This window comes from Papio anubis, chromosome 6 (genome assembly GCF_008728515.1).
Source record: "Papio anubis isolate 15944 chromosome 6, Panubis1.0, whole genome shotgun sequence".
NCBI lineage: Eukaryota > Metazoa > Chordata > Mammalia > Primates > Cercopithecidae > Papio > Papio anubis.
The window spans coordinates 152221555-152236480 of NC_044981.1; the positions used below are offsets into that span (position 1 = coordinate 152221555).

General features: G+C 42.3%; 1 pseudogene; it reads right to left on the minus strand.

The window, feature by feature from the left end:
* The window catches only part of LOC101011404, a 28564-nt pseudogene extending 14583 nt beyond the window's left edge, over positions 1-13981 (minus strand).
* Positions 13982-14926: the final 945 nt, after the last annotated feature.

The following is a 14926-nucleotide window of genomic DNA, read 5'->3' on the forward strand; positions in this document are numbered from 1 at the left end:
GGTGTTTATAGTATTCTCTGATGGTAGTTTGTATTTCTGTGGCATTGGTGGTGATATCCCCTTTATAATTTTTTATTGCATCTACTTGATTCTTCTCTTCTTATTAGTCTTGCTAGCAGTCTATGAATTTTGTTGATCTTTCCAAAAAACCAGCTCCTGGATTCAGTGACTTTTTGAAGAGTTTTTTGTGTCTCTGTCTCCTTCAGTTCTGCTCTGATCTTAGTTATTTCTTGCCTTCTACTAGCTTTTGAATGTGTTTGCTCTTGCTTCTCTAGTTGTTTTAATTGTGATGTTAGGGTGTCAATTTTAGATCTTTCCTGCTTTCTCTTGTGGGCATTTAGTGCTATAAATTTCCCTCTACACACTGCTTTAAATGTGTCCCAGAGATTCTGGTATGTTGTGTCTTTGTTCTCATTGGTTTCAAAGAACATCTTTATTTCTGCCTTCATTTTGTTATGTACCCAGTAGTCATTCAGGAGCAGGTTGTTCAGTTTCCAAGTAGTTGAGTGGTTTTGAGTGAGTTTCTTAATCCTGAGTTGTAGTTTGATTGCACTGTGGTCTGAGAGATATTATAATTTCTGTTCTTCTACATTTGCTGAGGAGTGCTTTACTTCCAACTATGTGGTCAATTTTGGAATAAGTGCTATGCGGTGCTGAAAAGAATGTATATTCTGTTGATTTGGGGTGGAGAGTTCTGTAGATGTCTATTAGGTCTGCTTGGTGCAGAGCTGAGTTCAATTCCTGGATATCCTTGTTAACTTTCTGTCTCCTTGATCTGTCTAATGTTGACAGTGGGGTGTTAAAGTCTCCCAGTATTATTGTGTAGGGGTCTAAATCTCTTTGTAGGTCTCTAAGGACTTGCTTTATGAATCTGGGTGCTCCTGTATTGGGTGCATATATATTTAGGAGAGTTAGCTCTTTTTGTCAAATTGTTCCCTTTACCATTAGGTAATGGCCCTCTTTGTCTCTTTTGATCTTTGTTGGTTTAAATTCTGTTTTATCAGAGACTAGTATTGCAACCCCTGCTTTTTTTGTTTTCCATTTGTTTGGTAGATCTTCCTCCATCCCTTTATTTTGAGCCTGTGTGTGTCTCTGCACATGAGATGGGTCTTCTGAATACAGCACACTGATGGGTCTTGACTCTTTATCCAATTTGCCAGTCTGTGTCTTTTAATGGGAGCATTTAGCCCATTTACATTTAAGGTTAATATTGTTATGTATGAATTTGATCCTGTCATTATGATGTTAGCTGGTTATATTGCTCATTAGTTGATGCAGTTTCTTCCTAGCATTGATGGTCTTTACAATTTGGCATGTTTTTGCAGTGGCAGGTACTGGTTGTTCCTTTCCATGTTTAGTACTTCCTTCAGGAGCTCTTGTAAGGCAGGCTTGGTGGTGACAAAATCTCTCAGCTTTTTTTGTCTATAAAGGATTTTATTTCTCCTTCACTTACGAAGCTTAGTTTGGCTGGATATGAAATTCTGGGTTGAAAAATTCTTTTCTTTAAGAATGTTGAATATTGGCCCCCACTCTATTCTGGCTTGTAGGGTTTCTGCTGATAGATCTGCTGTTAGTCTGATGGGCTTCCCTTTGTGGGTAACCCGACCTTTCTCTCTGGCTGCCTTTAACATTTTTTCCTTCATTTCAACTTTGGTGAATCTGATGATTATGTGTCTTGGAGTTGCTCTTCTCGAGGAGTATCTTTGTGGCGTTCTCTGTATTTCCTGAATTTGAATGTTGGCCTGCCTTGCTAGGTTGGGTAAATTCTCCTGGATAATATCCTGAAAAGTGTTTTCCTACTTGGTTCCATTCTCCCTGTCACTTTCAGATACACCAATCAGACGTAGATTTGGTCTTTTCACATAGTCCCATATTTCTTGGAGGCTTTGTTCGTTTCTTTTTACTCTTTTTTCTCTGAACTTCTCTTCTTGCTTCATTTCATTCATTTGATCTTCAATCACTGATACGCTTTCTTCCACTTGATCAAATCGGCTACTGAAGCTTGTGCATGCATCATGTAGTTCTCATGCCATGGTTTTTAGCTCCATCAGGTCATTTAAAGACTTCTCTACACTGTTTATTCTAGTTAGCCATTCGTCTTTTTTCAGGGTTTTTAGCTTCTTTGCGATGGGTTCAAACATCCTCCTTTAGCCTGGAGAAGTTTGTTATTACTGATTGTCTGAAGCCTTCTTCTCTCAACTTGTCAAAGTCATTCTCCATCCAGCTTTGTTCCATTGCTGGCAAGGAGCTGTGTTCCTTTGGAGGAGAAGAGGCGCTCTGGTTTTTAGAATTTTCAGCTTTTCTGCTCGTTTCTCCCCATCTTTGTGGTTTTATCTACCTTTGGTCTTTGATGATGGTAATGTACAGATGGGGTTTTGGTGTAGATGTCCTTTCTGTTTGTTAGTTTTCCTTCTAAGAGTCAGGACCCTCAGCTGCAGGTCTGTTGGAGTTTGCTGGAGGTCCACTCCACACCCTGTTTGCCTGGGTATCACCAGTGGAGGCTGCAGAACAGCAAATATTGCAAAACGGCAGATGTTGCTGCCTGATCCTTCCTCTGGAAGCTTCGTCTGAGAGGGTCACCCGGCCATATGAGGTGTCAGTTGGCCCCTACTGGGAGGTGCCTCCCAGTTAGGCTACTCAGGGGTCAGGGACCCACTTGAGGAGGCAGTCTGTCTGTTCTCAGATCTCAAACTCCATGCTGGGAGAACCACTACTCACTTCAAAGCTGTCAGAGAGGGACGTTTAAGTCTGCAGAAGTTTCTGCTGCCTTTTGTTCAGCTATGTCCTGCCCCCAGAGGTGGAGTCTACAGAGGCAGGCTGGCCTCCTTGAGCTGTGGTGGGCTCCACCCATTTTGAACTTCTGGCCACTTTGTTTACCTACTCAAGCCTCAGCAATGGCTGATGCCCCTCCCCCAGCCTCACTGCCACCTTGCAGTTCGATCTCAGACTGCTGTGCTAGCAGTGAGCAAGGCTGCATGGGCATGGGACCCTCTGAGCCAGGTGCAGAATATAATATCCTGGTGTGCTGTTTGCTAAGGCCGCTGGAAAAGCGCAGTATTAGGGTGGAAGTGTCCCGATTTTCCTGGTACCGTATGTCACGTCTTCTCTTTTCTAGGAAAGGGAATTCCCTGACCTCTTGTGCTTCCTGGGTGAGGTGATGCCCCACCCTGCTCCGTAGGCTGCACCCACTGTCTGACAAGCCCCAGTGAGATGAACCCGGTACCTCAGTTGGAAATGCAGAAATCCTCCGTCTTCTGTGTCCTTCACGCTGGGAGCTGCAGACTGGAGCTGTTCCTATTCGGCCATCTTGGAACATCCCCTCTGTCCTGTGTTTTTGGAGTCTTACAAATAATTCTGAGGAGGAGGGAGGGATGAATAGATGGAGCACAGTGGATTTTTTGTGCAGTGAAAATACTCTGCATGATAATATAATGGTGGATACATGACATTATACATTTGTCCAAACCCATCAAATGTGCAACAGTAAGAGTGAATTCTAATATCAACTACAGACCCTCGGTAATAGAATGTGGGCTTATCAATTGTAACAAACGTGCTACTCTGGTGGGGGATGTTGATAGTGAAGGAGGTTATGCATGTGCTGAAGGTGATATATAGGAAATCTCTGTATCTTCTGCTCAGTTTAGCTGTAAACCTATAATGGCTCTCAGGAAAGAAAAATTAAAGATAATGGGGAAAAAATACTGACTGTTAGTTTTCCTTCTAACAGTCAGGACCCTCAGCGGCAGGTCTGTTGGAGTTTGCTGGAGGTCCACTCCAGATGCTGGGATGTGCTGTTTGTTATGTGGACATAATATAAGAAATTCTCACGTGTTATCAGTAAACAAAAGGAAACATCCTTTCCATTCAAAACAGAGTAATTCAGTGGACTAGAGACTTCAAAATGTCTTTGTTTTTAGAGGTGGGGCCTCTGTGTTGCCTAGGCTGGTGTCCAACTCCTGGACCCCAGCAAACCTCTCACTTTGGCCTCCCAAAGCTCTGGGATTACAGGAGCTAGCCAAAATACAAAGATGGTGGAGAGATCTACAGTCATTTAAAGGCTTGTCTGGGTCTAGAGGACCTATTTCTTGGATGCCTTTTATGACCTATCTTTGGAGTCATACTCCCTGATTTCTGCAATAACCTGCTGGCCACATAAGTCAGCCCTATCAATGTGGGAAGGGACTACAGAAGGGTGTGAACACAGCACAGTATGTGGCCATTGCTAGGACTATCTTGGACCTCCATGCTTGGGAAATAGAAACAAAGCAGATATAAATCCCTGTCCTCAGAAAGCTTACATTCTTATAGATGGAGCTAGACAATAAAAGCAAGCATGATGAATACTTAGTATCTAAAAAACACTAATAGAGATGAGGGGGATTAGGACTGTTTGGGGGTCAGTTTGCAATATAAAATAGGATGGTCAGGGTATGGTATGTCTCACTAAGACTTTGAGCAAAGACAGTCTGGTGAGGGAGTGAGCTATGTAGATGTATAAAGGAAGAGCATTCCAGAATACAGCTAGCACTGAGGTCCTAACACAGGATCATGCCTGGTGTGCTCTAGGAAGAGCAAGAAGCCAGAGTTCCTGGAGAGGACTGAGCAAGGAGGAAGCAGGTCAGGGACAGGAGGAGACAGGATAGCCAAAGTTGGGGAGGATGTTTTGAGGCAGGAAAAGCAGGAAAAGTGTTCAGACAACACTACATAGTTACAAATAATTAAGGAATACCATTAAGATAACCCACAAGTATACTTTGAAAAAACGTGAAGTCCAGGTGAAGTGTGCACTAATAATTTTTTAAAAAGAAAAACTGTGAAGTAATTTAACGCCACACTTTTAGAGCTGGGACTTTTATCTTCATAAACTGCCTCTACTATGTAAAAAGAGAAGTCTAGGCCAGGCGCGGTGGCTAGCTCCTGTAATCCCAGAGCTTTGGGAGGCCAAAGCGAGAGGTTTGCTGGGGTCCAGGAGTTGGACACCAGCCTAGGCAACACAAAGGCCCCATCTCTAAAAACAAAGACATTTTGAAGTCTCTAGTCCACTGAATTACTCTGTTTTGAATGGAAAGGATGTTTCCTTTTGTTTACTGATAACACGTGAGAGTTTCTTATATTATGTCCACATAATAAACAGCACATCACAAATATGTACTCCCATTTCACAATACAGTCTTTGTGAAAGAACTCACAATGTTAGAATAGGGCATTTTGGTAAGCAGAAATTTATCAAATTTCTTTCCAGAGCATAGAACAGTTAGTTATTAGATTAGGGATTTATCAACCTAAGTGCCTACTGCAAGAAAGGTCAAATTGTGAATTAACTGCTTCAGTTAATTTCTATGGCCTTGAGGAGTCTTGCCCCAATATAGTAACTGTAATGATTTCAAATAGGATGATCTACATTTCAACCCTAAGAAACTAAAACTTTGTTCTACTGTGAATTATACTTTATTTCACATGCATTTTAACATATTTTATGTCTAATACATACTTCTAAAAATTACATGGTATTATTCTGCCTTAACAGAGAGTTCACCTCCTAAGGAGGCAGTACTGGCAGGCAATTCTTTTGAACAACTTTCAATAAGTGAGCTGTGTTGTGGGGGAAGCCTCTGGCCCCAGATGCCATTTGGATTCCTGTTTCTTCAGGGTGACATGGCCCGCAGCTGATTGTGTGATCTGTATCGTCATGTCTCCCTTCTCCCGTGTCCCGGCTTCTACACTCTACCACGAACTGTGGTCTGTTGACTGGTAGCAGTCCCAAACTATATCATTTTGTTTGTTTTTGTTTGTTTATTTATTTTGAGGTGGAGTCTCACTCTGTCACCCATGCTGGAGTGCAGTGGCACAATCTCAGCTCACTGCAACCTCCGTCTCCCAGGTTCAGGTGATTCTCCTGTCTCAGCCTCCTGAGTAGCTGGGATTACAGATGCACACCACCAAACCTGGGTTTGTTTTTTTTTTTTGTATTTTTTGTAGAGATGGAGTTTCACCATGTTGGTCAGGCTGGTCTCCAACTCCTGACCTCAAGTGATCCACCCATCTCGGCCTCCTGAAGTGTTGGGATTACAGGCGTGAGCCACCACGCACAGACTATATCAGTTTGCAGTGAGATAAACACAGGAATTAAAATACATGTTTAGTTTTTATAAATACTTGGCAATTTTGTTTTGACTCTATTAATATTCAAAATGGGGTATTTTTGATTTTTAAAAAATTCATTTGAATAGCAATTGACTTTTATTGCCATTTACAAAAGCATCAGTCTGTGGCAGATTAGAAATGAAAACTGGTCCTTCAACAACAAACATTTGAGAAACTCTTCTAAATTACAGCCTCAAATTCCTGGGCTCAAGTGATCCTCTCACCTATGCCTCCCAAGTAGCTGGTACTACAAGTGTCTGCCACATTAAATTAGAGATGGGGGTACAGCTATGTTGCCTAGGTTGGAAGCCTTGTCTTTTTGAATGCCTCTATGCCATTGGCCTCTGTCTCTGACTCTGCCTGGTCTTACCTTAACCTTGGTCTCCATTCTTTTCCTGCAATCAGGGCAGCTACATATAGTGATATAATTTGCACTGCCTAAAGGTTGATTTTCAGGCCAGGGCTGAAACCCAGCACACCCTCAGGTCCACTCTCCATGCCTCCCCACAGGTCTGTGGCTGCCCTGAGGGAGCTATCCATTTCACAAAATATAGTCTCTGCGGGGGTAGATTTATGGTAAGTGGCTCAGGGTGGAATGGACGAGCAACAGCAGGAACATGTTTTTGTTAAGATATTCCTATTTGCTACTAAACAGTCCATATAGATTATAGAAATAGATAAGCAAAAGCACACCCACAGTTCCATCACTAGGATACTTTTGATTTCCTGTATCTATTGTTTCACTATTTAAAATGAAAAAGGTGGTCATTTACTATTTGCCTGCCTCATACCTGCAGGAATACTTTTTTAAAATTATTATTATTTTCCAGATCGGCAATGGATATTTTTCTCTTTCTTTTCTTTTCTTTTCTCTTTCTTTCTTTCTTTCTTTCTTTCTTTCTTTCTTTCTTTCTTTCTTTTCTTTCTTTCTTTCTTTCTTTCTTTTCTTTTTCTTTCTTTCTTTCTCTCTCCTTCCTTCTTCCTTCCTTCCCCTTCCTTCCTTCCCTTCCTTCCTTCCTTCCTTCCTTCCTTCCTTCCTTCCTTCCCTTCCTTCCTTCCTTTCTTTCTTTCTTTCTTTCTTTCTTTCTTTCTTTCTTTCTTTCTTTCTTTCTTTCTTTTGTGTTTCTCTTTTCTTTCTCTCTCTTTCTTCTCTCTCTTGCCTAGTGCTGGGGTGCAGTGGCGCGATCTTGGCTCACCGCCAGCCTCGCCTCCCGAGGGTTCAAGAAGCAATTCGCCAGTGCCTCAGCCTCCCATATAACTGGAATTACAGGTGTGCTCCACCGTGCCCAGCTAATTTTTTGTATTTTTAGTAGAGATGGGGCATCTCGCTATGTTGGCCAGGCTGGTCTCCAACTCCTGGTCTCAAGTGATCTGTCCACCTCAGCCTCCCAGGGCTAGGATTACAGGTGTGAGCCACAATGCCCGGCCATTTTTCTATCTTACTTTTCCTCATTTAATGTTATAAAAAATTATGATGCCAATATAAATCCGTATGTAGTCTTCATAGCTTCATATTTCGATGTATAATTAACCAATCTCAATGTAAAATTTAAAAAATTATTTAGAAACTACTTGTTGAGGCCAGGTGCAGTGGCTCACGCCTGCAATCCCAGCACTTTGGGAGGCTGAAATGGGCAGATCACCTGAGGGTCAGGAGTTCAAAACCAACCTGACCAACATGGTGAAACCCCATCTCTACTAAAATACAAAAATTAGCCAGGCATGATAGCGGGTGCCTGTAATCCAAGCTACTCAGGAGGCTGAGACAGGAGAATTACTTGAACCCGGGAGGCGGTGGTTGCAGTGAACCGAGATCATGCCACTGCACTCCAGCTTGGGCAGCTGAGTGAGACTGTCTCCAAACAACAACAACAACAAAAATTACTTGTTGAAAAGATTAAGCATTCTTTTTGAAAGTGCTCATAACCCCACAATTGTAGCATAACGAATTTGGGTTTCTTTATGCACATTTTGCCTCATTAAACTCAACATATCCAAAAGCAAATCTACCTCCTTTTATCCCCATCCTCCTCTCTGAGTCATCAGTGGAATGATGCCAGAAACTCTAGGTCTACCCTTGACTTCTTTTCTGTCCCTGCCACTTCCTCATGCCAGCCCTAACATTTCTTACCTCTCTAGGCTAACTGGCCTCCTGGCTTCCAAACTAACTTTCTGCAATCCCATTGTAAGCTGCACCAGCACTACCTTTTTTGGTCTTTTCAGTTTTCCCCAAACTACTTCAAATACTTGAAATTTATTCAAGTATTTTTGTTCTTATACAGAAATCTTTTGCGGAGAAGTTTCTAGAGAGGGACCTAGCTGTAAGCTGCTAGTAACCAATACTCCTGTAAAAGAATAAAGTAAAAGAATAAAGAATTATAAGTAAAATTATTATAAGTAAAAGAATTATAAGAATTATAAGTAAAAGAATTATTATATAAGTAAAAGAATTATTATAAGTAAGGGATTGTTAAGTAAAAGAATAAAGACCTTAGTCCTTGGGGTGATCGGTGTGGCAGCATAGCATCTACCAGAATCCTATCTTAACTCATTTCTTGTCCCCACTCCCCACAGCAATCACATGCAGTTTGTAGAGCATGAAATTCACTTTTTTTTTTTTCTCCCCGGAAAAAAAGATCTGCGTTAAAACACCACACTCTTACTTACCATCTTGTGGATTTTTTTTCAGTCATGTCAAAGATGAGCCCTCCTGTAAACCTTTTCTAAACTCCCTGGGCAGAGGCTCTCCTCTGTACATGCTTCCATAACTTCTCATGTTGTTAACACATCTATTTCCTCTACAAGTAGAGACTAGACTGACCTCCTCTAAGGGTCAGAAAATTCAGCTCATTTCTATTTATATTCTCAGCATCTACCAGTAAGACCAGCATTTAATTCATACTCATCCAGTTATTTTTAACTAAACATTCATGTACTTTTTGTATTTTGAGACAGAGACTCGCTCTGTCACCAGGCTGGAGTGCAGTGGTGCAATCTCGGCTCACTGCAACCTCCAACTCCCAGGTTCAAGTGATTCTCCTGCCTCAGCCTCCTGAGTAGCTGGGACTACAGGTATACACCACCACACCTGGCTAATTTTTGTATTTTTGTAGAAATGGGGTTTCACCATGTTGGCCAGACTGGTCTCAAACTCCTGACCTCAGGTGATCCTCCTGCCTTGGCCTCCCAAAGTGCTGGGATTACAGGTTTGAGCCACCACACCCCAGCCCATGTAATTTTATGTAGTTATATATAATTGCATAGAACTTAAGACCACATTAACTAACCAGCATCTATTCTCCACGTTTTGCATGCTTCATCTCAGTATCTCTTACATCTTAAATGCTAAAGGTGGCTGGGCACGGTGGCTCACATCTGAAATCCCAGCACTTTGGGAGTCTGAGGAGGGCAGATCACTTGAGGACAGGAGCTCAAGACCAGCCAGGCCAACATGGTGAAACCCCGTCTCTATTAAAAGTACAAAAATTAGCCAGGCATGGTGGTAGGTGCCTGTTATCCCAGCTATTCAGGAGGCTGAGGCAGGATAATCACTTGAACCCGGGAGCCGGAGGCTGCAATGAGACAAGATCACACTACTGCATTCCAGCCTGAGTGACAAAGCAAGAGTCTGTCTCTAAATAAATAAATAAAATAAAATGCTGAAGGTGAGGCTGAAGTCACCAGAACCAAACATGCTACCAAGGATGAGGAATTCTTAAACAGTAAAAAATAGGAAATGAAATAATTGAATTCTGAAGCTTTAAGTAGATTAAAAGATTTAGCTGAGAGATAACAGTGACTAAAACAAACTCTAGCCTGCCAGAGTTTGAATCTGGGCTATATCATTTCTAGTTTCTCTAACCTTGGGCAATTACTTTTATTTTTTAAGGCGGAGTCTCCCTCTGTTGCTCAGGCTGGAGTGCAGTGGCATGATCTCGGCTCACCGCAACCTCTGCCTCCTGGGTTCAAGCGATTCTCATGCCTCAGCCTCCTGAGTAGCTGGGACTACAGGCACATGCCACCATACCTGGCTAATGTTTGTATTTTTAGTAGAGACAGGGTTTCACCATGTTGGCCAGGCTGGTCTTGAACTCCTGACCTCGTGATTCGCCCACCTTGGCTTCCCAAAGTGCTGGGATTATAGGCGTGAGCCACCGTACCCGGCCACAAAGTTACTTTAAACCAGAGAACTACCCAGGTGCCTTTACACTTTTATTTTATTTTTTTAAGTGAAAGCAAGTTTATTAAGAAAGTAAACAAATAAAAGAATGGCTACTCCATACACTTCCCTTCTTGTCTCCAATGGTAGAGGGCCTGTTTCAGTCATCAGTTTCCACTACTAAAGTCCTTTCATTCTGAGGACAGAAACAGCATCTAAAAAAGCATACAAACCATTATCATCTCAGTGGATGGGAAAAAAGGCGGGTAGGGATGTGCTATCTTCTATTCATGACAACCCAGAAAACTAGAAGGGGACTACCTTAATCTAATAAAAGGCATTGATCTAGACATCTACATAAAATCAGTAGAGGCCAGGTGAGGTGGCTCACTCCTGTAATCCTAGCACCTTGGGAGGCTAACATGGACGGATTGCTTGAGCCCAGGAGGTGGGGACGAGCCTGAGCAATATGGCAAAACCCTGTCTCTACTAAAACACAAAAATTAGCCAGGTGTGGTGGTGTGCACCTGCAGTCCCAGCTGCTCGGGATGCTTAGATGAGATCACTTGAACTGGAGAGGTCGAGGCTGCAGTGAGCCATGACTGTACCACTGCACTTGAGCCTGGGTGACAGAGCAAGACGACCTGTCTCAACAAAACGAAACAAAAACACCACCTACTAGCAAACAGTCTTGATGGAATATTTAATGCTTTCTTCCTAAAACTGGGAACAGGGCAAGGATGTAAGCCCACGGGAACAGCACGAGACCAAGCAAGTAAGGTACAAGTGAAAGGAAGGAGCAAGTGCAAGGATGTACTCCCACTCAGATGCCCACTCTACGCTTCCACTGCCCTGACGGTGCCTCCTTACATTTTACTATATATCTCACCTTAGTCACAGTCTGCTCTTACCTCTTTTACTCACCATGGAAGTCCTAACCAGTGGAATAAGGGAAGAACCAACCAACCACCCACTATTGGCAAAGTCTCATAAGTCAACATTTTTAAAGTTGCCTTTCTATAAACTAGTACCAGTTGGAAAAAGAAACCAATTCCATTTAGACTAGCATCCAGAAACCAAAAATGCTCAGGAATTCACAAAAAACTAGCCGGGCACGGGGGCTCACACTTGTAATCCCAGCACTTTGGGAGGCCGACGCGGGTGGATCACCTGAGATCAGGAGTTCAAGACCAGCCTGGCCAACATGGTGAAAACTCATCTCTACTAAAAATAAAAAAAATTAGCCAGGCATGGTGGCAGACGCCTGTAATCCCAGCTATTCAGGACGCTGAGGCAGGAGAATCGCTTGAACCCAGGAATTGGAGGTTGCAGTGAGCTGAGATCGCGCCATTGCACTCCAGCCTGGGTCACAGGAGCAAAACTGTATACAAAAACAAAACAAAACAAAACAATTCAACTTAATTCTAATAATCCCACCAGGCTTTTAAAAAAATTGAAACCAACAGGTTTGTTATCGTATTTATATCAACATCTAAAGGACAAAGTAATCTGAAAACAGAACAAAAGAAGACAACTTGACTTCAAGACTTTAAAGCTTAGCAATCAGTATTATATGGGCATATAGACAGCTAAAAAGTGGATCAGTGAAAGAGAATACACTCCAGAAGGCTGGGTGCAGTGGTTCTCACCTGTGAGGCAGGTGGATCACATGAGGCCAAGAGTTCAAGACCAGCCTAGCCAACATAGCCAAACTCCGTCTCTAATAAAAATACAAAAACTAGCCAGGTGCGGTGGCATACGCCCATAGCCCCAGCTACTTGGGAGGCTGAGGCATAAGGATCCCTTGAACCCGGGAGATGGAGGTTGCAGTGAGCCGAGATCGCATCACCGCACTCCAGCCTGGGCAACAGAGCAAGATTCTGTCTCAAAAAAAAAAAAAGCGAGAATACACTCCAGAAACGGAGAAAAGAATCTTTCCCACAGTGTTAGAATAACTTGATGGGGGGAGAAAAATGAACCTCAAGCTCTACCCTACATCACATACAAAAACTTGAGATTGATAATAGACCTAAACATAAAAGCTTAAACATTTTATGAGAAAACAATACCACCATAACAATCTGGAGGTAGGCAGATTTATTTAGAAAAAGTCCACTTAAAAACTGATAAATTAAGACTCCAGTGGAAACTTCTGCTCAAAACACTATAAAAAAAAATCAAGAGTCAAGACACACAATGGGGAAAATATTTGTAAAATAACTGACAAGGAATTTTATTCAAAATACAGAGTTCCTATAACTTGGTAATAAAAAACAACCTAATTTAAAAATACACACTCAAAGACATATTAATGGCCAATAAACACATGAGAACATGTTCATTAGAGAAATGCAGACTGAAACCACAAGATACCACTTCATGGCCAGAAGTCACAATATTGGTGTGCAAATGTTCACAGCAGCTTTACTCACACTTGCCAAAAACTAGAAATCAATAAAATGTTCACTAACAGGAAAACAGATGAACAAATTATAGTATATTCATACAATAGAGTCCTACTCAATAAGGACTGTTGAACTTCAACAATGTTTATGCTGAAAGAATTACAAAGTTCTAGGGAAGGAAAGTAAAAATGAACCCTAGTCTATGATGAAAACATTTGAATATGGTGGTGGTAGGAGATTGCTTAATTGCCTGGGTAGAGGTAAATGAGCTCCTTTTGTCCTGGTAAGGTGTGGGCGAAGGAGAATCATTTATCAAAATTATAGCTTAGATTTGTGTGTATGCATATATATCTTTTAGATGAAGTCTCACTGTGTCGCCCAAGCTGGAGTGCAGTGGCAATCTCAACTCACCGCAACCTCAGCCTCCCAGGTTCAAGTGATTCTTCTGCCTCAGCCTCCTGTGTAGCTTGGTCTACAGGCATGCGCCACCACTCACGGCTAATTTTTGTATTTTTAGCAGAGATGGGGTTTCACCATGTTGGCCAGGCTGGTCTTGAACTCCTGACCTCAGCTAATCCACCCACCTTGGCCTCCCGAAGGGCTAGGATTACAGGCGTGAGCCACTGTGCCCGGCTAGATTTATGCATTTCAATTTAAATTTATCGAAAAAGGGCATGTAGTTAGTAGACAGATATGCCTAACTAGAATGGTGTTGAAACTTGTATATAAAGGTTTAGTGTACCATTTTGTTTACTTTGTATGTTTGAAAATTGTCCCTATTAAGACTCCATATTAAGACTTTGTAATCCCTGCACTGTGGGAAGCCGAGGCAGGCAGATCATCTGAGGTTGGGAGTTCGAGACCAGCCTGGCCAACATGGTGAAACCCCATCTTTACTAAAAATACAGAAAATTGGCCAGTCATGCCTGTTATCCCAGCTACTTAGGAGGCTATCACTTGAACCCGGGAGGTGTGAGTGAGCCAAGATGGCGCCACTGCACTCCAGCCTGGTGACAGAGCGACATTCCATCTCAAAAAAAAAAAAAAAAAAAAAAAACCCACCCTCCATATTGTTTACAAATCTAAAATCTACTGTCTGGGCCCCTAGGCCATATATCCAACAATTTATCAGGTATCCCTTGACAAGGGATAACATCTGTTTGATGATTTTCTTACCATCTTGAAGTCACATACCTCTAGCTTTGTTTCTAATTTCACCATAGGGTTCTGTTGAGAATCCAGGAAAACTGGTGGCTATTGCACAAGTCATGATTTTTGTTTTTGAGACAGGGTTTCACTTTTGCTCGGGCTGGAGTACAGTGGTGTGATCACAGCTCATTACAGTCTCAACTTCCTTTTATTTATTGTAGAGATAGGGTCTTGCTATGTCGCTCAGGCTGGCCTCAAACTCCTGGGCTCAAGCAATCCTACCACCTCAGCCTCCCAAACTTTTGGGATTACAGGTGTCCAGCCATGACGCCCAGTCTAAAGTTGTTTTGGAATAAGAATTTGGACACTTGACCAGGCACAGTGGCTCACGCCTGTAATTCTAACACTCTGGGAGGCAAAGGTGGGCGTATTGCTTGAGGTCAGGAGTTCAAGAACAGCCTGGCCAACAGGGTAAAACTTTGTCTCTGCTAAAAACACAAAAATTTGCTGGGTGTGGTGGCACATCCCTGTAATCCCAGTTATTTGGGTGACTGAGGCACGACATCACTTGAACCTGGGAGGTGGAGGTTGCAGTGAGCCTAGATCGCACCACTGCATCCAGCCTGGGTGACAGAGCAAGAACGTCTTAAAAAAAAAGAAAAAAAAATTTTTTTTTTGGTCACTTGCCATCATTCAAGGCACTAGCACAGAGGCCTGCGGGAGGGCCCTAAGGGAAGAAAATCAGAAAATTCAAACAAACTAATGGAAATGTTTTAGGAAATCACAGGACAGTCTCCGAAAGCAGGAAAGGATGGAATCCAAATTAGGAGCACCTCTTCTATTATGACAAGAGGAAGGGCAAAGTGGATGAGATTATAAAGCCTGAAGCCCAGAACCCAACAAATCCATCACAATTGTCCATCCAGGAGAATAAAATAACATTTCCACTTATGTGTCTATGATGGAAACTTGATGACTGCTTACTAACGAACCCCCAAATTCACTCACCTGTTTTTGGCAAATGAATTTTGTGAATTACATATTGCACAGATACGTAATATTTTGC